We start from the raw sequence: 20,597 nt of genomic DNA, 5'->3' as shown, positions 1-20,597 counted from the left end.
TATATCACCGGACGAAACGAACCACTAAACATAATGACAGGTTTTGTTGCAGAAACAGATGTTTGGAGAAGGCAATTGGAAATTAGTAGGACGTCCCTCTTAATTACCCTTTCAAAGGATACATTTTGCATGTTGTAATTATGTATAACGAGGGAGGGAAAAGTGTCGGAGCCTCATTGTTCACAGCAATCCACTGTAAACTTATTTTTGGCAGACCTGGCAACTTCAGTGGAGTTTGTCTGGCTGGTACTTGTGAAGGATTTTACCAGTCTTCTGGTTTCAGCAAATCGTAGAGAATACATTTTAATAAATCAGGATTTTTTGTAATCAGTGTCATCTTTTTTTACCATTTTAAAAACTTTATGGAGATTTTTTACTTCTTTTATTTCAGATAGTAGTTGGATATAGATGCAGGAATAGTTTCTAGGATGGGTTTTCACATACGGTAGTTTTTCTTTTAGACCTCTCATAGAAAATCTTCCATCGTTACTTCATTGCAGCCTTATTCGTTGTTACTTAGACAGATATATCATTTTTGTAAGCTGCATAATGGCAGACAGACTGGTTTTCAGACAGATTTTTGTGCCCTTTTCTACTTTTTTCTTTTTTCAATAAGCAACACAAAAAAAGGAATTTTTACAGGTGTTTTACGTTCTTTATTATGTATTTTTGCAACATTTATTTCTCGTGGTTCATTGATCATGCGATTGCTAAATTTGTCATATAAACTAGATGGTGGCCCGATTCTAATGCATCGGGTTTTCTAGAATATGTATGTATGTATGTATATAGCAGCCACATAGTATATAGCACAGGCCACATAGTTTATAGGAGCCATGTAGTATATAGCAGACAAATACTACGTGGCCTGTGCTATATACTATGTGGCTGCTATATACATACATACATTCATACATACATACATACATACATACATATTGTAGAATATCCGCTGCGTTAATACAGGCCACGCAGTATATAACAGTGGCCACGCAGTATATAACAGTGGCCACGCAGTATATAACAGTGGCCACGCAGTATATAACAGTGGCCACGCAGTATATAACAGTGGCCACGCAGTATATAACAGTGGCCACGCAGTATATAACAGTGGCCACGCAGTATATAACAGTGGCCACGCAGTATATAACAGTGGCCACGCAGTATATAACAGTGGCCACGCAGTATATAACAGTGGCCACGCAGTATATAACAGTGGCCACGCAGTATATAACAGTGGCCACGCAGTATATAACAGTGGCCACGCAGTATATAACAGTGGCCACGCAGTATATAACAGTGGCCACGCAGTATATAGCACAGCCCACGCAGTATATAGCACAGCCGTGGCAGTATATAACACTGGCCACGTAATATATAACACAGCGCACGCACAGCCCACGCAGTACATAGCAGCCACACAGTATATAGAACAGCCCCCGCAGTATATAACACTGGCCACGTAATATATAGCACAGCCCACGCAGTATATAGCAGCCACGCAGTATATAACATAGCCACGTTAGTATATAGCACAGAGATGTAGTATATAACAGCCCACGCAGTATGTAACACAGCCCACGTAGTATATAGCAATGTGGGCACTATATGCGTGGTTAAAAAAAAGACTTAAAATAAAAAATAAACATACACTCGCCCTCCGAAGGCCCCTTGAAGTCCTGGCGCCTGTGTGCGGTGCACGCGGCACCTTCCGGTCCCAGGGTTGGTATGAGCGCAGGACCTGTGATGACGTCGTGGTCACATGGCCGTGACATCATGGAAGGTCCTTCTCACATAGCATCCTTGGCACCGGAACCTGCCGCTTGCACTGGCGAGGACAGCGCGCGACGTCGGAGGGTGAGAATAACCTTTTTTTTTTATTATTCTTATTTGTAACATTAGATCTTTTTACTATTGATGCTGCATACGCAGCATCAATAGTAAAAAGTTGGTCACACAGGGTTAATAGCTGCGTAACCGGAGTGCGTCACACCGCGCTCCGGTAACGCTGGCATTTAACCCTGTGTGATCGCTGACTGAATGGGAGTATGGAGCGGGCACTGACTGCGGGGAGGAAAGAGCGGCCATTTTGCCGCCGCACTATGGCCATCGCTGATTGGTCGTGGCAATGGTCGTGGGTGTTTTGCCACGACCAATCAGCGACTTGGATTTCCATGACAGACAGAGGCCGCGACCAATGAATATCCGTGACAGAAAGAAAGACAGAAGGACAGACAGAAAGAGGGAAGTGACCCTTAGACAATTATATAGAAGATTACCGTACTTGTCATATTGAAAAGATTAAGCAAAAGCACAAGTCATATGCGTTTTAAACCAATTGAGAAAAAAGAATGGATGAGTGAAAACTCCAGTGAAGGCCGATTTCTTGTGTAATTTTTATGTCGTACGTGGTAAACAGTCTGTTTTTTTTTTTTTTTTCATTGTTTTACACATTGTTTGGTGGATATGTCCGCTCCGTCCAAAGTGCTGCCGGCTTTTGAACACAGGTGATTCCGCATGTGTTCACTGAACCGTGTGGAATCGCCGCGCCCAATACATTGTACAGGTGACATTTCCTCAAGATAAATAGACATGCTGCAGTCTGGAAAGACGCGCCGCATGTGCTTCTCCGCAGGGAAGCCAGAGGCGTCACTGCACGCATAGTGGACATGGGATTTCTTGAAATCCCATCCATTATGCTATAACATCTGGGCACTGCGGATGTACACAGCGTCCAACCCGCAGCGCATACTGACCATGGGAACATACCCTAATGGCACACGACATTTGTGTGAAATCTGATTTTTGTTTTTTACAGGGACATTGACTTGCATTGGCAAGTTTGTACAACAACACATCAAAGTAGGATATGTCTTTTGTAATTTTTTTTTTTTTTTTAAGGACAATCGATCCGCAAAAAAAAAAAATTAAAAGGAGGTATGAAAAGTAGAGATGGGAGGATCGGTACACTGGACTGTGGTTCTTTGGACAGGTCAGTGGTTGCTGGCTGATGGAGGGGAGGCTCACAAATCTTTTGCCTTCCAGGTTTCCTGCCAAGTATTTTGATTAGCTAGGGCTGGTGCAATGTCATCTGTCCATCAGGCTGCCATGATGACATCGCATTAGCCTGACTAATTATCAGCCGCCTCAGGGATCCCAGAAGCTAAGAGATTAGCGAGCCTCCCATCTAGCAGCCAGAGACTATTGACCTGGACAGTGGGCCCATGTACGCGAATCAATCCCACCCATCTCTAGTGAAAAGGTGTGGTGTATCTCTAAATATAACTGGTCACAAAAAAACATACCACAAACTAGAATGTACAAAAAAAAAGAGAATTTTATTTAGATAAGGCCGTAGGAAACTTGTGGTGGTGACTCTCTCCTAAGATTGATGTGTATAAATAAAATAGGTTTTCATTATTTGGAGAGGTAAATTTTAAGTTTTAGCACTAGAAAGAAACAATATACATACGGTACGTATATTTGACTGCTAGTGTTTTTTTTTTCTCTTTTTGTTCATTACACCCCTCCCAGCACTAGAGGGCAGTCCATCATAAATTAGCTGCTGTAGATGGTTTTCTTAGTACTTTATTAAATATACCCCCCAAAAAATGTGTAAAAGTTTCTTGAGGTTTGTGGACGGCTCCTGATAAACATCTGAGTTTTCAGCGATTTTCTCTGCTGTAAAATTATCGCCATGTTTTATTTTCTACTTCAGACACAGCACGTAAAGGTTCATCAACCTCTACAGCCGTAGGATATACTATTATCATACTGCACTGTAGAAAATGGTTCATATTAAATATATTTTGTATATGTACTATGTGTATAATAAATAAAAAAACATACCCGTGTTTCTGTGTTTAGATGTGTATGTGTGTATGTATATATATATATATATATATATATATATATATTCACTGCTCAAAATAATAAAGGGAACATTTAAATAACAGAATATAACTCCAAGTAATTCGAACTTCTGTGAAATCAAACTGTCCACTTAGGAAGCAACACTGTTTGACAATCAATTTCACATGCTGTTGTGCAAATGGAGTAGACAACAGATGGAAATTATTGGCAATGATCAAGGCACACTCAATAAAGGAGTGATTCTGCAGGTGGGGACCACAGACCACATCTCAGTACCAATGCTTTCTGGCTGATGTTTTGGTCACTTTTGAATGTTGGTTGTGCTTTCACACTCGTGGTAGCATGAGACGGACTCTACAACCCACACAAGTGGCTCAGGTAGTGCAGCTCATCCAGGATGGTACATCAATGCGAGCTGTGCACGAGAACATATCAAAATATGTAAGGTATTAGTTAATATTATGGCCACAATAAGTAACATTACAGTTAGTCCTGGGCAGCCCGCCACAGGGCGTTACTAATAGGCTATGATCCAGATGCTTTGCATACTTTGTGTGAACACTGCTGCAGATTATTTATTTGCACTGGTTTGCCACTCGGCCAATCCCTGATTGTAGGCTGGCTGTCTCATTTGGTATTACCGCACCTGTGCAGTCGCCATCTTTACTTGGGCCCACTGCACCATGTTAGTGCATTTGATTTGAGGCCTGGACAGGTAAGCACCTTTGCCTGTTTTTTCTGTGGTGTTTTCTCTAGAAGTCAGTATGACGCGGTGATTTGGAGGTGTTAACGAGGTTATCCATGACTGTACCATCCCTTATTAATGGCCTCATGATGCTGCAAGAAATAAAAAAAAAAAAAAATGTTTACCTCCTAGACCGGCGACATTCCTCTATCAGCATTGTGTAATGTCATGTGACTGCTGCAGCCTTTCGGTGGCCGCTGAATGGCTTCAACATCACAGTTTTATCTCAGTGGGAAAATAACGCGGCCTCCTCATACATCTCTGGTCTGGTCTCCACAAGTAATCTCTGGTCCTTTTAAGGCCAGCCCACCATAACCCTTCTTCCTCTGCACGTGTAACCTCTCCTATGGTCTCCTTTGCCCTGGTGGGCAGGATTCGCTTTCTCTGTCCTTACAGAATGTGAATCCTCTTTGCACTTTTTTTCTATGTACCACACCCTGGAATTAAGGGTACTATAAAATAAGTAATAATAACATATAATGCCGCATTGGCACGTGTCAACGACGCACAAAAGGCATCCAATGTGCAGAATAATGACCTCTTCCACCCTCGAGGCTTGTGTAACCCTTGGTCTGATCCATTTATTTGCTTGTGAGCGCTATGTCCAGCCGGGCTCGAGTTGTCCTAATAGCGATATAAAAATGATGTATGGAATTTAAACTGGGACTTCCTTGTCCTGCCGGAGTTATTAAAAAATGTCCGTTTCGTTATAAATAGCTTGCGGAGGCCTCTAAATGTTTGTGTTTGGAGCTGCCTGCTGGGAAAAAGTATTATGGGCTGTGAGATTACAGCTGCTGGACGTACTCGGCTTATCGCGGGGTCTCAAATGAGCCCATGTCAGCAATATAGTGACACATAAATGATATTCCTGGGAATGACCGGTTTTGCTGCCTTATGTGATTAACACCCAGCCGAGCGACCATGGCATCTTCTCCATCACCGCTCCCTACCCAGCCGAGTGTGCAGGGCCTGGTATTGTGGAGTTGTACACATGACATAAGACATATTCCTGCACTGCCCAGAAGAGTACACCACTGCCCATCTCCATCCACCGTGGTCTACAGCTGCGCCTGACAGGTAGCCGTCTATTATAGGTATATGACTCGCGTTTAGCCACCATTGTGATGATGATGATGATCTGAGCCGGCCACAAGAGGTTTATAGGTATTTTCACAAAGTGGGTTTACTGGGATGCTTGAAGTCATCTGTTGGGCGTGCACCTGACTTTGCATGGGATGATCTTAATTTATTGCCAAGAGTGCACAAGGAATAAATGTTCCCCAGGAATAAATGTTCCCCTGATATCAAAATAAAGTCGTCCTGTTCCATTTAGTCACCATAAATGATCACACCCAAGAGAATGGTGCTCCATATTGAACCTCTGGTACATGTCACATGGCGGACTTGGTACATGGCGGACTTGGTCTGTCTCACGCATACTAACGTGCAAAGTTCAGCCTGAATTGGCGACTGCACGGTGCAAGCAATCAGTTAGAGAAAAAAAGATTTATTTTTTTTAAAAGGGGAAAATGAAGTTGTATACTCCCTGCAGCCACAGACGCTGGGTCGGTGCAGTGACAGTCACTGCTAACTATGCAGCAAAAGCGGCTGGAGTTAATCTTCATCACTTTGATTGACAGCCTGTTTTGCACATGCGTGCTGTGGAGCAGACTGTCAATCAATGTGTATATCACAGCTGCGTTCACTGTATGCTGAGCATTGAATGTATCCGCCTAGCACACCCTTATGACTGAAAGTGAGCCGCCGCGGGGAGGATAGAAGTTCAGACATGATTTTTTAAGGGTTTGTCCAGTTTTCTAATGCCTCTGTGACTGCAGACTTTTGAATCTTTACTGTGCGCCCACTGCACACTGTCAGGATTTTCCAGCATTGCTTGCGAGAGCGCATGGTCAAGTATGTGATTTTCCTTTTTTCCATCCACATTATGACTAAATGTGCTCGGCCTCGCTCAGTTCAGTTGTTCCTCTAGTCTAGTCTGCAGGTGACTGCATGTATGGGGAATCCTGACATCGTGCAATGTGTGTGCTGAAAGGATTCAGAAGTCTGCAGTTACATAGGGAAGACCGAACAATGTTTTTAGTGCTGTATACCTATAGGTGAACCCTGTATCTGCAGGTAAATAGCATTTCTGGACATGACAGGTTCCCTTTAAACCTTCATAGCCAAATGTTGAATTTAAATATGACTTCTTCCTAATGGCGGATGCATTGGATTCCTGATATATGCACATATAGCGGTTAGGGCATGTCCACAAAGCATGAATCTGCTGCATTCCGCATGTGTAACCTGCACATTTTGTTGTTGATGGCTAAGAATTCTCTACGGATTCCCCTCTCCCAATGAGAAGGGTGAAATCCTGTGTAAAAATTGACATTTTGCATATTTTAAAATCTGCTCCGCAAGTTATAGTCTGTGAGGATAAATTGTGCAGTATGTGAATGAATCAGATCCATAAAACTCTAAAAGTAATTTTTTTCAGATTGTGTAAATCCATATGTAAAATCTGCAGCCTTTTCATACATGTGCCACGAGCATCCCCTTACATCGTGCTTATAGCAGGGGCTACAGAGTGTACGGAGGGACACAGACTATATGACAGCATGTCTTATGGCGATGATAATCTATGATCAGGACAGAAAGGTGAGACATAACTGGTTGCTAATACTGGCCGATGCCCAATTTGATTGTCAAGATACATGACCCCTGATATGGCAGAGCAATCATTTCTATGAAGTCATGATCATTGGAAAGTCTTCGCTGCTGCTCATCATGGAGGAAAACCCTATACAAAAACGATCCAATAGGGCTGATCATGACATATGGATGAACCTCTGAATCCAATTTACTGCCAAAAGTCGGCAGATCCTGTGAGAAATGATTGGATCCTCTAGCATAAAAATAAGAGATCAGTCAATGGACATGGTGACACAACATGAGCAGAAAACCTTGTAATATAAGCGGTCACCTTATACGAGGCAGGGCTGCAGGAATCTGCTGGATCCACATGTCTTCATACTCTTTTACATTGTACCGTAATTGTAAATCCGCCTTTTACAGCACCACAAGCCAGGTGTGATAATGAACCTTGTATGTGTAAGGAAATGCTAGTAAATGGAGCCAGGATGGTTCCCTGCGCCCCGTCATCTACTTATAGCTAGATGCTAATTGACGTTGACATTTCTGCTGCTTTTCTCGCCATTTACATAATAGGACAGATGTCGCGTACATCCGAAAATAGAATATTACCTTTTATTTTCTATAAAAACCATTTTACCTCTCTACTAAAGGAAGACATTTGGTTTTACATTTCAAGTATAGGCAAATACAGGTCTTCTACCGTGTGTAACTGGGTAAACATAAGCATCGGCGCACAATGGCATACCTGTGCTAATCCTACTTGATGGCATTATGTTTCCCGCTAGTCCCATAACTTCAAGCAGCCGTCATTCTGTGGTCTGAAGCTGAGACCCTGGAATGCAGCTGCCTGTTAAAGCTTTTCTAACACTCTCCAGGATTTTGCGAATTAACCCCTAAAATATGGCATTAGGGAACTGGTAGATTTTACTAGCAGACATGTGCCAAGTAATATGTGTATTGGCTTACCTGGGCCTGGATCATGAGCTGAAACTCTTAAACCCTTCATCCAATTTTAATGTGGATACCCTCAAATGAAAGCTGAAAGTCTGAACTTCAACTGTATCTGAATTGTTTTGTTTAAAATTCATTGTGGTAATGTCTATAACCAAAATTAGAAAACTGTTGTCTCTGTCCAAATATATATGGACCTAACTGTATGTGTATTGGCTTACCAGGGCCGGGAACATGCGTATTGGCTTACCAGGGCCTGGATCATGAGCATAGGTACAGGGGAACATATGTGATATGAGATATTAAAGGAGTATTCTGGTTGAAAGACGTTCTCATTTATCCACCGAACATCGAGTACAGTCCCTGTTGTCTCTTATCAATGAGTGGAGCCACGGTTAGACACTCCCACTTATACTCTATTTAGGTGGGGAACACAAGTGGCCGATAAGGGCCATCGGCGGACGTCTCAGCAGTTGAGTCCAGCCGATCTAGAAGTTATAACATATCCTTGCTATGGTGCCATAGTGTACCTCCAGAGGCAATTATATAGAAGCACACTATCACATGAAATCAAGAAAGGTGAAAAGCATACTTAACTCCTTTCCGTAAAATATCATAACTACCTCCGTGTTGCAGGTCACTTGCTGCAATCTACTGTACTGTTGTCTCCACCATTCGCCTGGGGCCCCAGCTGGACCATGCGACTGATAAAGGCCAGGACTGCAGGTCCTATCCAATTCCACCCAATAAAAATGTATAAAAAGTCTTCAATGCAGTGTATGTACCTTATGATCATGCCATTAAATAATACAACTTGCTACACATAAATCAAGCCCCCATAAGGCTAGGCCAATGGAAAATAAGATTGATTGTGATGGCAAGTATTATGTCGTATAATAGAGATATTGGCCCCTAAAGGCATTGCTTCTGGAACAAAATACAGGAATGCCGTGTCCTAAATTGTCAGACCAACACATTAATTCTTACATGTACTTAAACCCCTTCATTGCCTCATGTAACAGGTGACTTGCCGTGGATAAATGGCTGCTTAATTGACATGGTGGTGCTGTTCTATTTCCCAGTCAGAGATCTCCCAGCCAACTCTGTGTGAGCAATGGGTAAGACACGCAAGATGAATGTTCTACGCCAGTCTGGACGTGTCCCCTCTGATAACATTGCTGAGAGGCTGTGCGGCTGCAGGGTAGCGCAGCTGTCAGTATGGCGAGTGGGCTCACTGTCCTAATCCTCTGCTGACCTTAGAGCTGAGCCTGAGAACTTGTCAGGAAGGTGCTCTCACACTTGTAGACAGCATGCAGCAGCTGTTCGGGCTTAGCACGCCGTGGCCCATGATGTTTAAAGGCTTCTCATTTATTGTGATTACACTGATGCCAACTGCGTGCTACATGCAGACTGTCAGACGGTAAAAGGGCAGGCCACAAGGGTAACACTCCTTGCCCCTGACCTCCATTACTCTCATGTGACATGCGGCAATCTCTGTAATGGACAGGATCCCGTACGTGCGGCTCTCTCCATCATCTGACTTTTAAAATAGATTGTAAGCTCTACTGGTCAGCAGCTACTGTGCTTCCATTTATGCACCGATCACCTTGAGAGAAGTGTGAGAATGCTAACGAAAATGTTGGATATCCCCATCTGGGACTAAAAGCCGTGCCACATATATATATATATATATATATATATATATATATATATATATATATATATATATATATATATATATATATATATATATATATTTTTTTTTTTTTTTTGAGAATGCACAGTGGAACAATAAATGATAGGCTAGGGGACAAATATAGCACTATCATTGAGTAGGCAGAAGATGACATAATGAAAAGCAGAGCCTTGGGACCTCCAATGGTTACTAGACCTAAGGACTTCTTCTGAAAATTGAAGCAGCAGGTGCCGCCGGATTACACCGTGCCCAGGGCATGTCACATATAATAGATATATATACCTGAGACATGGCAGACAAGAGGAGGTCACCCTGCACCATGAGCCTCAAGGCGCACGCCATCTCCGTGGAGGCACTAATCGGGGCAGAGAACAAGAAGAGGAGGAGGAAGATAGACGATGGAGCCGGGGACTGGGAGAGCCCGGAGCAGCCAGAGGTCACCCAGCGAGGATGGCTATGGTGGAATTAAGGCAACCGCTGGCACTTGTAGTACCCCCCTGTCTTCTCCTGCCCCAGTGGAAACCTCTTCCTCTGCCATTCGTTTGGATCTTCAGGGAGCAGAGTTATGGAAGCTCTTTCATGAGATCGTGACAGAGATGATCATCACCAAGGCCGGGAGGCGGATGTTTCCAGCAATGAGGGTGAAGATTTCTGGGCTAGACCCTCATCAGCAATACTATATAGTCATGGACTTGGACGGACAGTGCCAGTGGACAATAACAGATAAAGGTATGTTTACCACAGTTCCAAATGAATGGTTGCGGGCAATGCAGACTCTCCAGTTCCTCCACTGGTTTATATCCATCCAGATTCACCAGCATGCGAAGAGACATGGATGAGACAAGTCATTAGTTTTGATAAATTAAAGCTTACCAATAATTAGCTGGATGACCAAGGCCATATTGTTCTTCATTCCATGCACAAGTATCAGCCACGTGTTCATGTAATTCGAAAGGATTGTGGTGATGAACTGCCTCCAGTTAAACCAATTCCAATAGGAGAGGGTAAGACAGCTTTCACATTCCCAGAAACAATATTTAGTACAGTGACTGCATACCAGAACCAACAAATAACCCATTTGAAAATTGACCGAAATCCATTTGCCAAAGGATTTAGAAATTCGGGCCGAAACAGAATGGGTTTAGAAGCTCTTGTGGAGTTTTATGCATTTTGGAGACCTTCTTTGAGGACCCTCAAATTTGAAGACATACCTGGTATGACTAAACCAGGAAGTGCAGGAGCGTCCTCTTTGTTGTCTGGTTCTGGAGCAGCAGCTCATCCTCACTTATTGCCATGTTCCCCTTGCTCTTCTCCAGCTTTCCATCTTGGAGCAAACACAGGTCAGCTTTGCAGTCTTTCGCAAGCAGATTATTCAGCCTATGGCAGATCTAGCCTTGCACTTAACAGATATATCACTTCTCTTGCTGAGACTTACAACAGACATGCAAACTCAACCAGTGACACCTTTGCAACCCCAAGGACCCCTTCCTATATTGGAATGGGGAGCAGCACTACAGTAAATATGCCCATGGCAGGTTCTGACAATGAAACTTTGGATGTCCCCAAACAAGCTTATCGATGCAAATTTCTGTAATGTCTCCTCAGCTGCAGTATCTCATGCCTTCACCAACAAGCAATGCATTTGGCAGTGGACAGCCACATCAAAGTTCTTACAATGCATTTAGACTTCATAGCCCATGTGCTTGGTATGGCTATAACTTCTCCACTTCCCCTAAACTAGCTTCTAGTCCTGAAAAAATTGTATCTTCTCAAGGAAGTTTTATCGGGTCTTCTCCAAGTGGAACCATGACTGATCGTCAGATTCTCTCTCCTGTAGATGGAGTTCATCTCCTTGGTGGAACAGGACAGCAAAATTTCTTTGACTCCAGAGGATTAGGGAGTCTTACACTATCAACATCTCAAGTATCCCCCGGTACGTACCTGCACGCAACCTGCGATCCTCACAAGATCTCCTTCTCTACTCCTCTCTTATGTCCTCTTCCCACAATCGCATACAAGATTTCTCTCACGCATCACCCCTACTCTGGAACTCTCTACCACAACATATCAGACTCACCTACCATCGAAACCTTCAGAAAGAACCTGAAGACCTACCACTTCCGATAAGCCTACAACCTGCAGTAACCACCGATCGACCAAACCACTGCACGACCAGCTCTACCCTCGCCTACTGTATTCTCACCCATCCCTTGTAGATTGTGTACCAGTTGTGACTTGTGTATTGTTTAAGATTATTGTAGTTGTTTTTATTATGTATACCCCTCCTCACATGTAAAGCGCCACGGAATAAATGGCGCTATAATAATAATAATAAATAATAATAGATAAATCTTGAAGCATGATTTGTAAGTTCAGGAACACTGGCTACTCTACCTGGATTGGCAGAAAAAGGAAGCAATCACCGGCTACCACCAGGTTTGTGAGGGGACAGGTGGTCAAAAACCTTTGAGAGACTTCAAAATACCCATCAAAAGATGTGGTAGCAAGCACACTGAAGGTCTCCATCCCCAAATGTCAAGATATACATCTCTACTGACACCAAAGCACAAGAAAAGTTGGCTCCATTATGCTCAAAAACTATAAAAATAAGCAAGAAGTTTAGTGATTTTGTTCTGTGGATCAATGAAACAAAAGTAGTATTTTTCAGGGCTATGGAGGAAAAAGAATGATGTATACGCTGAAAAGAACACCTTGCCTGCAATGAAACGTGGTGGCTCAGCCATGTCCTGGAGCTGCTTTGCTTCCTCTGGCACTTGAAACCTGCAGTGTGTGGACTTAATCAACTATCAGGAAAAAGTAATTCATTTTGTGAAGAATCCTGTCACAGTTGCCTAGCATGAAGCCCATAGAAAATCTTTGGTGGGATTTGAAGGAGGTAGTTGTAGCTCAAAAACCTCAGAATGTTAGTGAACTGGATGGTGGACATTGACCATGAGGAAAGGGATTAGATTCCTCAATTTCTCATGTAGGCTGCTGGCTTTGCATCAGGTCGTAACAGGCAAAATGCGCTCTTCTAAGTAAGAATGGCTGATTATAAAAGGATTGAATAATTGTGAGACTACAGTAGTAATTAAACGTGACATTTTGTGCTAAATATGAAGAGCTGCTCTTTATACTAGTTGTGTTAATCTATGAACATTTTTTCTTGTTTCATTGGTTTATTGTAAGCATTAGAAAGTTTGTAAATGTTGTTAATAAATATAATTTGCAATGGGGGTTGGATAATTTTGCAACTATAGATGAAGGTGTGCAACTTGTGGGAAAACATTGTTAATCTGTACAGTCAATCAGTTGCTAGAAACCACTGTAAGGAGCAGCAAGTAATTTTCATTGTGGAGGCCTTTTTGCATCGATCATAAACCAGCAGAATGAATGTTCATAGGAAATTTAGTTGTAGATCATTGTCCTTGTAAACATGCTCAGCGATTAGGTGACAGGCTTTGGTCCCCATGCGGTCTGCATATGCATTGCCATTTGTAATATGAGCACCGATTGATGTCCTATCCGTGCTAATTTTTATCTATCATTGTTTTTTTGGACAGTTTAATTCTCGTGTAAAAATATCCTTAAAGGGAACCTGTCACCATATTTTTCCGCTCTAACCTACTGCCACCACCTTTCAGCCCCATGTGACAGCATTCTATAATGCTGCACATATGACTGCAATGCGCCCTGCCAGACAGAAAAAATACCTTTTTATTATACTCGCCTACGGGGCGATCCGGTCCGATGGGTGTCACTGGTCTTGGTCCACTACCTGCTCTCCCCGAGGGCAGAGCAAAGTAAAGTATTGCAGTGCACACTCTCTTTTTGACCTTTTCCCACGCATTCACACTGCAGTACTTTACTATGCCGTTGGCTGGACCGAGAGAATTGAGCCTGCGCAGAAGCGTAAAGGGATGACTGTGTGGATGGCGTAGGACGTGACATCCACATGAAGGAGGACGACATTGCAAGAAGAGAGGAGACATCAGACCAAGACCAGCGACACCCATAGGACCAGACCGCCCCATAGGTGAATTTAATAAAAGGCCTTTTTTTTGCCTTGTAGGGCAAATTTGAGTCTTATGTGGAGCAATATAGAATGCTGTCACATAGGGCTGAAAGGTGGTGGTTGTAGGTTATATCGGGGAAAACTGGTGACTTGTTCATTTTTATCCCTTTTCCAACCTTAGACGTATAGGCAGGGCCGGACTGGCCATAAGGCACTTCTGGCAAATGCCAGAAGGGCCGGTGCCAGTGGTAGGCCGCTCAATCCGCCGCCCCCGCCGTCGCATTCAACTATACCGGCGTATAGACGCCGGTACAGTTGAATGCAATGATGGAGGAGAGAGCGTCTACAGACGCTCCTCTCCCATCATTCCCCGCTCTGCCTCTGACACTGCGGGTGCGCGATGATGTCATATCATCGCGCACCTGCTGTGTCCCGGGCAGACTGCAGCTGCTGAGACAGGAGCAGGAACCAGGAAGCAACGCTGGGCACGAGGAGAGGTGAGGAGAGTTTTTTTTTTTCTGGACTGTGGGGCCATTCTCGGAGGAGGTGAGGGGAGGAAGAGAAGAGATGTGGGCTGTATATAGTTCTCTGTGGGCTGTGCTCTGTGCTGTATACTGCTGTGGGCTGTATATAGTTCTCTGTGGGCTGTGCTCTGTGCTGTATACTGCTGTGGGCTGTATATAGTTCTCTGTGGGCTGTGCTCTGTGCTGTATACTACTGTGGGCTGTATATAGTTCTCTGTGGGCTGTGCTCTGTGCTGTATACTGCTGTGGGCTGTATATAGTTCTCTGTGGGCTGTGCTCTGTGCTGTATACTGCTGTGGGCTGTATATAGTTCTCTGTGGGCTGTGCTCTGTGCTGTATACTGCTGTGGGCTGTATATAGTTCTCTGTGGGCTGTGCTCTGTGCTGTATACTGCTGTGGGCTGTATATAGTACTCTGTGGGCTGTTCTCTGTGCTGTATACTGCTGTGGGCTGTATATAGTTCTCTGTGGGCTGTGCTCTGTGCTGTATACTGCTGTGGGCTGTATATAGTTCTCTGTGGGCTGTGCTCTGCTGTATACTGCTGTGGGCTGTATATAGTTCTCTGTGGGCTGTGCTCTGTGCTGTATACTGCTGTGGGCTGTATATAGTTCTCTGTGGGCTGTGCTCTGTGCTGTATACTACTGTGGGCTGTATATAGTTCTCTGTGGGCTGTGCTCTGTGCTGTATACTGCTGTGGGCTGTATATAGTTCTCTGTGGGCTGTGCTGTATACTGCTGTGGGCTGTATATAGTTCTCTGTGGGCTGTGCTCTGTGCTGTATACTACTGTGGGCTGTATATAGTACTCTGTGGGCTGTGCTCTGTGCTGTATACTGCTGTGGGCTGTATATAGTTCTCTGTGGGCTGTGCTCTGTGCTGTATACTACTGTGGGCTGTATATAGTTCTCTGTGGGCTGTGCTCTGTGCTGTATACTACTGTGGGCTGTATATAGTTCTCTGTGGGCTGTGCTCTGTGCTGTATACTGCTGTGGGCTGTATATAGTTCTCTGTGGGCTGTGCTCTGTGCTGTATACTGCTGTGGGCTGTATATAGTTCTCTGTGGGCTGTGCTCTGTGCTGTATACTGCTGTGGGCTGTATATAGTTCTCTGTGGGCTGTGCTCTGTGCTGTATACTACTGTGGGCTGTATATAGTTCTCTGTGGGCTGTGCTCTGTGCTGTATACTACTGTGGGCTGTATATAGTTCTCTGTGGGCTGTGCTCTGTGCTGTATACTGCTGTGGGCTGTATATAGTTCTCTGTGGGCTGTGCTCTGTGCTGTATACTACTGTGTGCTCTGTGCTATATATAGTTCTCTGTGGGCTGTGCTCTGTGCTGTATACTACTGTGGGCTGTATATAGTTCTCTGTGGGCTGTGCTCTGTGCTGTATACTGCTGTGGGCTGTATATAGTTCTCTGTGGGCTGTGCTCTGTGCTGTATACTGCTGTGGGCTGTATATAGTTCTCTGTGGGCTGTGCTCTGTGCTGTATACTGCTGTGGGCTGTATATAGTTCTCTGTGGGCTGTGCTCTGTGCTGTATACTACTGTGGGCTGTATATAGTTCTCTGTGGGCTGTGCTCTGTGCTGTATACTGCTGTGGGCTGTATATAGCTCTCTGTGGGCTGTGCTCTGTGCTGTATACTACTGTGTGCTCTGTGCTATATATAGTTCTCTGTGGGCTGTGCTCTGTGCTGTATACTGCTGTGGGCTGTATATAGTTCTCTGTGGGCTGTGCTCTGTGCTGTATACTGCTGTGGGCTGTATATAGTTCTCTGTGGGCTGTGCTCTGTGCTGTATACTGCTGTGGGCTGTATATAGTTCTCTGTGGGCTGTGCTCTGTGCTGTATACTACTGTGGGCTGTATATAGTTCTCTGTGGGCTGTGCTCTGTGCTGTATACTGCTGTGGGCTGTATATAGCTCTCTGTGGGCTGTGCTCTGTGCTGTATACTACTGTGTGCTCTGTGCTATATGTAGTTCTCTGTGGGCTGTGCTCTGTGCTGTATACTGCTGTGGGCTGTATATAGTTCTCTGTGGGCTGTGCTCTGTGCTGTATACTGCTGTGGGCTGTATATAGTTCTCTGTGGGCTGTGCTCTGTGCTGTATACTGCTGTGGGCTGTATATAGTTCTCTGTGGGCTGTGCTCTGTGCTGTATACTGCTGTGGGCTGTATATAGTTCTCTGTGGGCTGTGCTCTGTGCTGTATACTGCTGTGGGCTGTATATAGTACTCTGTGGGCTGTTCTCTGTGCTGTATACTGCTGTGGGCTGTATATAGTTCTCTGTGGGCTGTGCTCTGTGCTGTATACTGCTGTGGGCTGTATATAGTTCTCTGTGGGCTGTGCTCTGCTGTATACTGCTGTGGGCTGTATATAGTTCTCTGTGGGCTGTGCTCTGTGCTGTATACTGCTGTGGGCTGTATATAGTTCTCTGTGGGCTGTGCTCTGTGCTGTATACTACTGTGGGCTGTATATAGTTCTCTGTGGGCTGTGCTCTGTGCTGTATACTGCTGTGGGCTGTATATAGTTCTCTGTGGGCTGTGCTCTGTGCTGTATACTGCTGTGGGCTGTATATAGTTCTCTGTGGGCTGTGCTCTGTGCTGTATACTACTGTGGGCTGTATATAGTACTCTGTGGGCTGTGCTCTGTGCTGTATACTGCTGTGGGCTGTATATAGTTCTCTGTGGGCTGTGCTCTGTGCTGTATACTACTGTGGGCTGTATATAGTTCTCTGTGGGCTGTGCTCTGTGCTGTATACTACTGTGGGCTGTATATAGTTCTCTGTGGGCTGTGCTCTGTGCTGTATACTGCTGTGGGCTGTATATAGTTCTCTGTGGGCTGTGCTCTGTGCTGTATACTGCTGTGGGCTGTATATAGTTCTCTGTGGGCTGTGCTCTGTGCTGTATACTGCTGTGGGCTGTATATAGTTCTCTGTGGGCTGTGCTCTGTGCTGTATACTACTGTGGGCTGTATATAGTTCTCTGTGGGCTGTGCTCTGTGCTGTATACTACTGTGGGCTGTATATAGTTCTCTGTGGGCTGTGCTCTGTGCTGTATACTGCTGTGGGCTGTATATAGTTCTCTGTGGGCTGTGCTCTGTGCTGTATACTACTGTGTGCTCTGTGCTATATATAGTTCTCTGTGGGCTGTGCTCTGTGCTGTATACTACTGTGGGCTGTATATAGTTCTCTGTGGGCTGTGCTCTGTGCTGTATACTGCTGTGGGCTGTATATAGTTCTCTGTGGGCTGTGCTCTGTGCTGTATACTGCTGTGGGCTGTATATAGTTCTCTGTGGGCTGTGCTCTGTGCTGTATACTGCTGTGGGCTGTATATAGTTCTCTGTGGGCTGTGCTCTGTGCTGTATACTACTGTGGGCTGTATATAGTTCTCTGTGGGCTGTGCTCTGTGCTGTATACTGCTGTGGGCTGTATATAGCTCTCTGTGGGCTGTGCTCTGTGCTGTATACTACTGTGTGCTCTGTGCTATATATAGTTCTCTGTGGGCTGTGCTCTGTGCTGTATACTGCTGTGGGCTGTATATAGTTCTCTGTGGGCTGTGCTCTGTGCTGTATACTGCTGTGGGCTGTATATAGTTCTCTGTGGGCTGTGCTCTGTGCTGTATACTGCTGTGGGCTGTATATAGTTCTCTGTGGGCTGTGCTCTGTGCTGTATACTGCTGTGGGCTGTATATAGTTCTCTGTGGGCTGTGCTCTGTGCTGTATACTACTGTGGGCTGTATATAGTTCTCTGTGGGCTGTGCTCTGTGCTGTATACTGCTGTGGGCTGTATATAGCTCTCTGTGGGCTGTGCTCTGTGCTGTATACTACTGTGTGCTCTGTGCTATATATAGTTCTCTGTGGGCTGTGCTCTGTGCTGTATACTGCTGTGGGCTGTATATAGTTCTCTGTGGGCTGTGCTCTGTGCTGTATACTGCTGTGGGCTGTATATAGTTCTCTGTGGGCTGTGCTCTGTGCTGTATACTGCTGCGGGCTGTATATAGTTCTCTGTGGGCTGTGCTCTGTGCTGTATACTACTGTGGGCTGTATATAGTTCTCTGTGGGATGTGCTCTGTGCTGTATACTGCTGTGGGCTGTATATAGCTCTCTGTGGGCTGTGCTCTGTGCTGTATACTACTGTGTGCTCTGTGCTATATGTAGTTCTCTGTGGGCTGTGCTCTGTGCTGTATACTGCTGTGGGCTGTATATAGTTCTCTGTGGGCTGTGCTCTGTGCTGTATACTACTGTGGGCTGTATATAGCTCTCTGTGGGCTGTGCTGTATACTACTGTGGGCTGTATATAGTTATCTGTGGGCTGTGCTCTGTGCTGTATGCTACTGTGGGCTGTATATAGTTCTCTGTGGGCTGTGCTCTGTGCTGTATATAGTTCTCTGTGGGCTGTGCTCTGTGCTGTATACTACTGTGGGCTGTATATAGTTATCTGTGGGCTGTGCTCTGTGCTGTATGCTACTGTGGGCTGTATATAGTTCTCTGTGGGCTGTGCTCTGTGCTGTATATAGTTCTCTGTGGGCTGTGCTCTGTGCTGTATACTACTGTGGGCTGTATATAGTTATCTGTGGGCTGTGCTCTGTGCTGTATGCTACTGTGGGCTGTATATAGTTCTCTGTGGGCTGTGCTCTGTGCTGTATATAGTTCTCTGTGGGCTGTGCTCTGTGCTGTATACTACTGTGGGCTGTATATAGTTCTCTGTGGGCTGTGCTCTATGCTGTATACTACTGTGTGCTGTATATAGTTCTCTGTGGGCTGTGCTGTATATAGTACTCTGTGGGCTGTGCTGTATATAGTACTCTGTGGGCTGTGCTGTATATAGTACTCTGTGGGCTGTGCTGTATATAGTACTCTGTGGGCTGTGCTGTGTATAGTACTCTGTGGGCTGTGCTGTATATAGTACTCTGTGGGCTGTGCTGTATATAGTACTCTCTGGGCTGTGCTGTATACAGTATAGTACTCTCTGGGCTGTGCTGTATATAGTACTCTCTGGGCTGTGCTGTATATAGTACTCTCTGGGCTGTGCTTTATATAGTACTCTGGGCTGTGCTGTATATAGTACTCTGGGCTGTGCTTTATATAGTTCTCTGTGGGCTGTGCTGTATATAGTTCTCTGTGGGCTGTGCTGTATATAGTACTCTCTGGGCTGTGCTGTATATAGTACTCTGGGCTGTGCTTTATATAGCTCTCTGTGGGCTGTGCTGTATATAGTTCTCTGTGGGCTGTGCTGTATATAGTTCTCTGTGGGCTGTGCTGTATATATTACTTTGTGGGCTGTGCTGTATATATTACTTTGTGGGCTGTGCTGTATATATTACTCTGTGGGCTGTGCTGTATACTACTGTGTGGACTGTGCTGTATACTTCTACGTGGGCTGTGCTGTATACTACTGCGTGGTCTGTGCTGTATACTACTGTGTGGTCTGTGCTGAATACTGCTGTGTGGGCTGTGTTATCTACTACGCGAGCTGTGCTATAGTATGCAGGCTGTGCTGTATACTATGCGGTTTGTGCTATATAATATGCGGGCTTTGCTATATACTATGGGGAGTATATTATATTCTATGGGGGAGGCCATGTTATGTATTATGTGGCTGTGTTATATACTATTGTGGGGGTATATTATATTCTATGGGGGAGGCTGCGTTATATACTATGGGGGGCTGCATTATATTCTATGGGGGGCTACATTATATATTATGGGGAGGTGGGCTGTATTATATTCTATGGGGTTACATACTCTGGGGTGGCTGCATTATACTCTGTGGGGTGGCTGCATTATACTCTGGGGTGGCTGCATTATACTCTGGGGTGGCTGCATTATACTATATGTGGGCTGCATTATACTGTATCGAGGACTATGGGGAATACGTTATACTATATGAAGAACTATGGGGTGCATTATACTATGGGAAGTGAATTGTACTACATGGATGACTGTGGCGGTGCATTATACTATATGGAGCACTATGAGGATTGTATTATGCTATATGGAGGACTATGAGGATTGTATTATGCTATATGGAGGACTATGAGGAGTGTATTATACTATGTGGAGGACTGAGCAGTGTATTTTAATATATGGAGGACTATAGGGAGTGTATTATACTATATGGAGGACTATGGAGCACATTATAATA

The 20,597-nt window shown here is 44.6% G+C and overlaps 1 protein-coding gene and 1 pseudogene across 1 annotated transcript in view; both read left to right on the top strand.

The window, feature by feature from the left end:
- The window catches only part of MRPS28 (mitochondrial ribosomal protein S28), a 104,202-nt gene that overhangs the window by 60,269 nt on the left and 23,336 nt on the right, over positions 1–20,597 (top strand). The gene's annotated exons all lie outside the window — the stretch shown is intronic.
- LOC143782131 (T-box transcription factor TBX18 pseudogene) lies at positions 10,213–13,864 on the top strand (annotated as a pseudogene).

The sequence above is a fragment of the Ranitomeya variabilis genome, chromosome 6, assembly GCF_051348905.1.
Source record: "Ranitomeya variabilis isolate aRanVar5 chromosome 6, aRanVar5.hap1, whole genome shotgun sequence".
Classification (NCBI taxonomy): domain Eukaryota; kingdom Metazoa; phylum Chordata; class Amphibia; order Anura; family Dendrobatidae; genus Ranitomeya; species Ranitomeya variabilis.
This window is presented reverse-complemented; position numbering and strand designations above follow the sequence as displayed.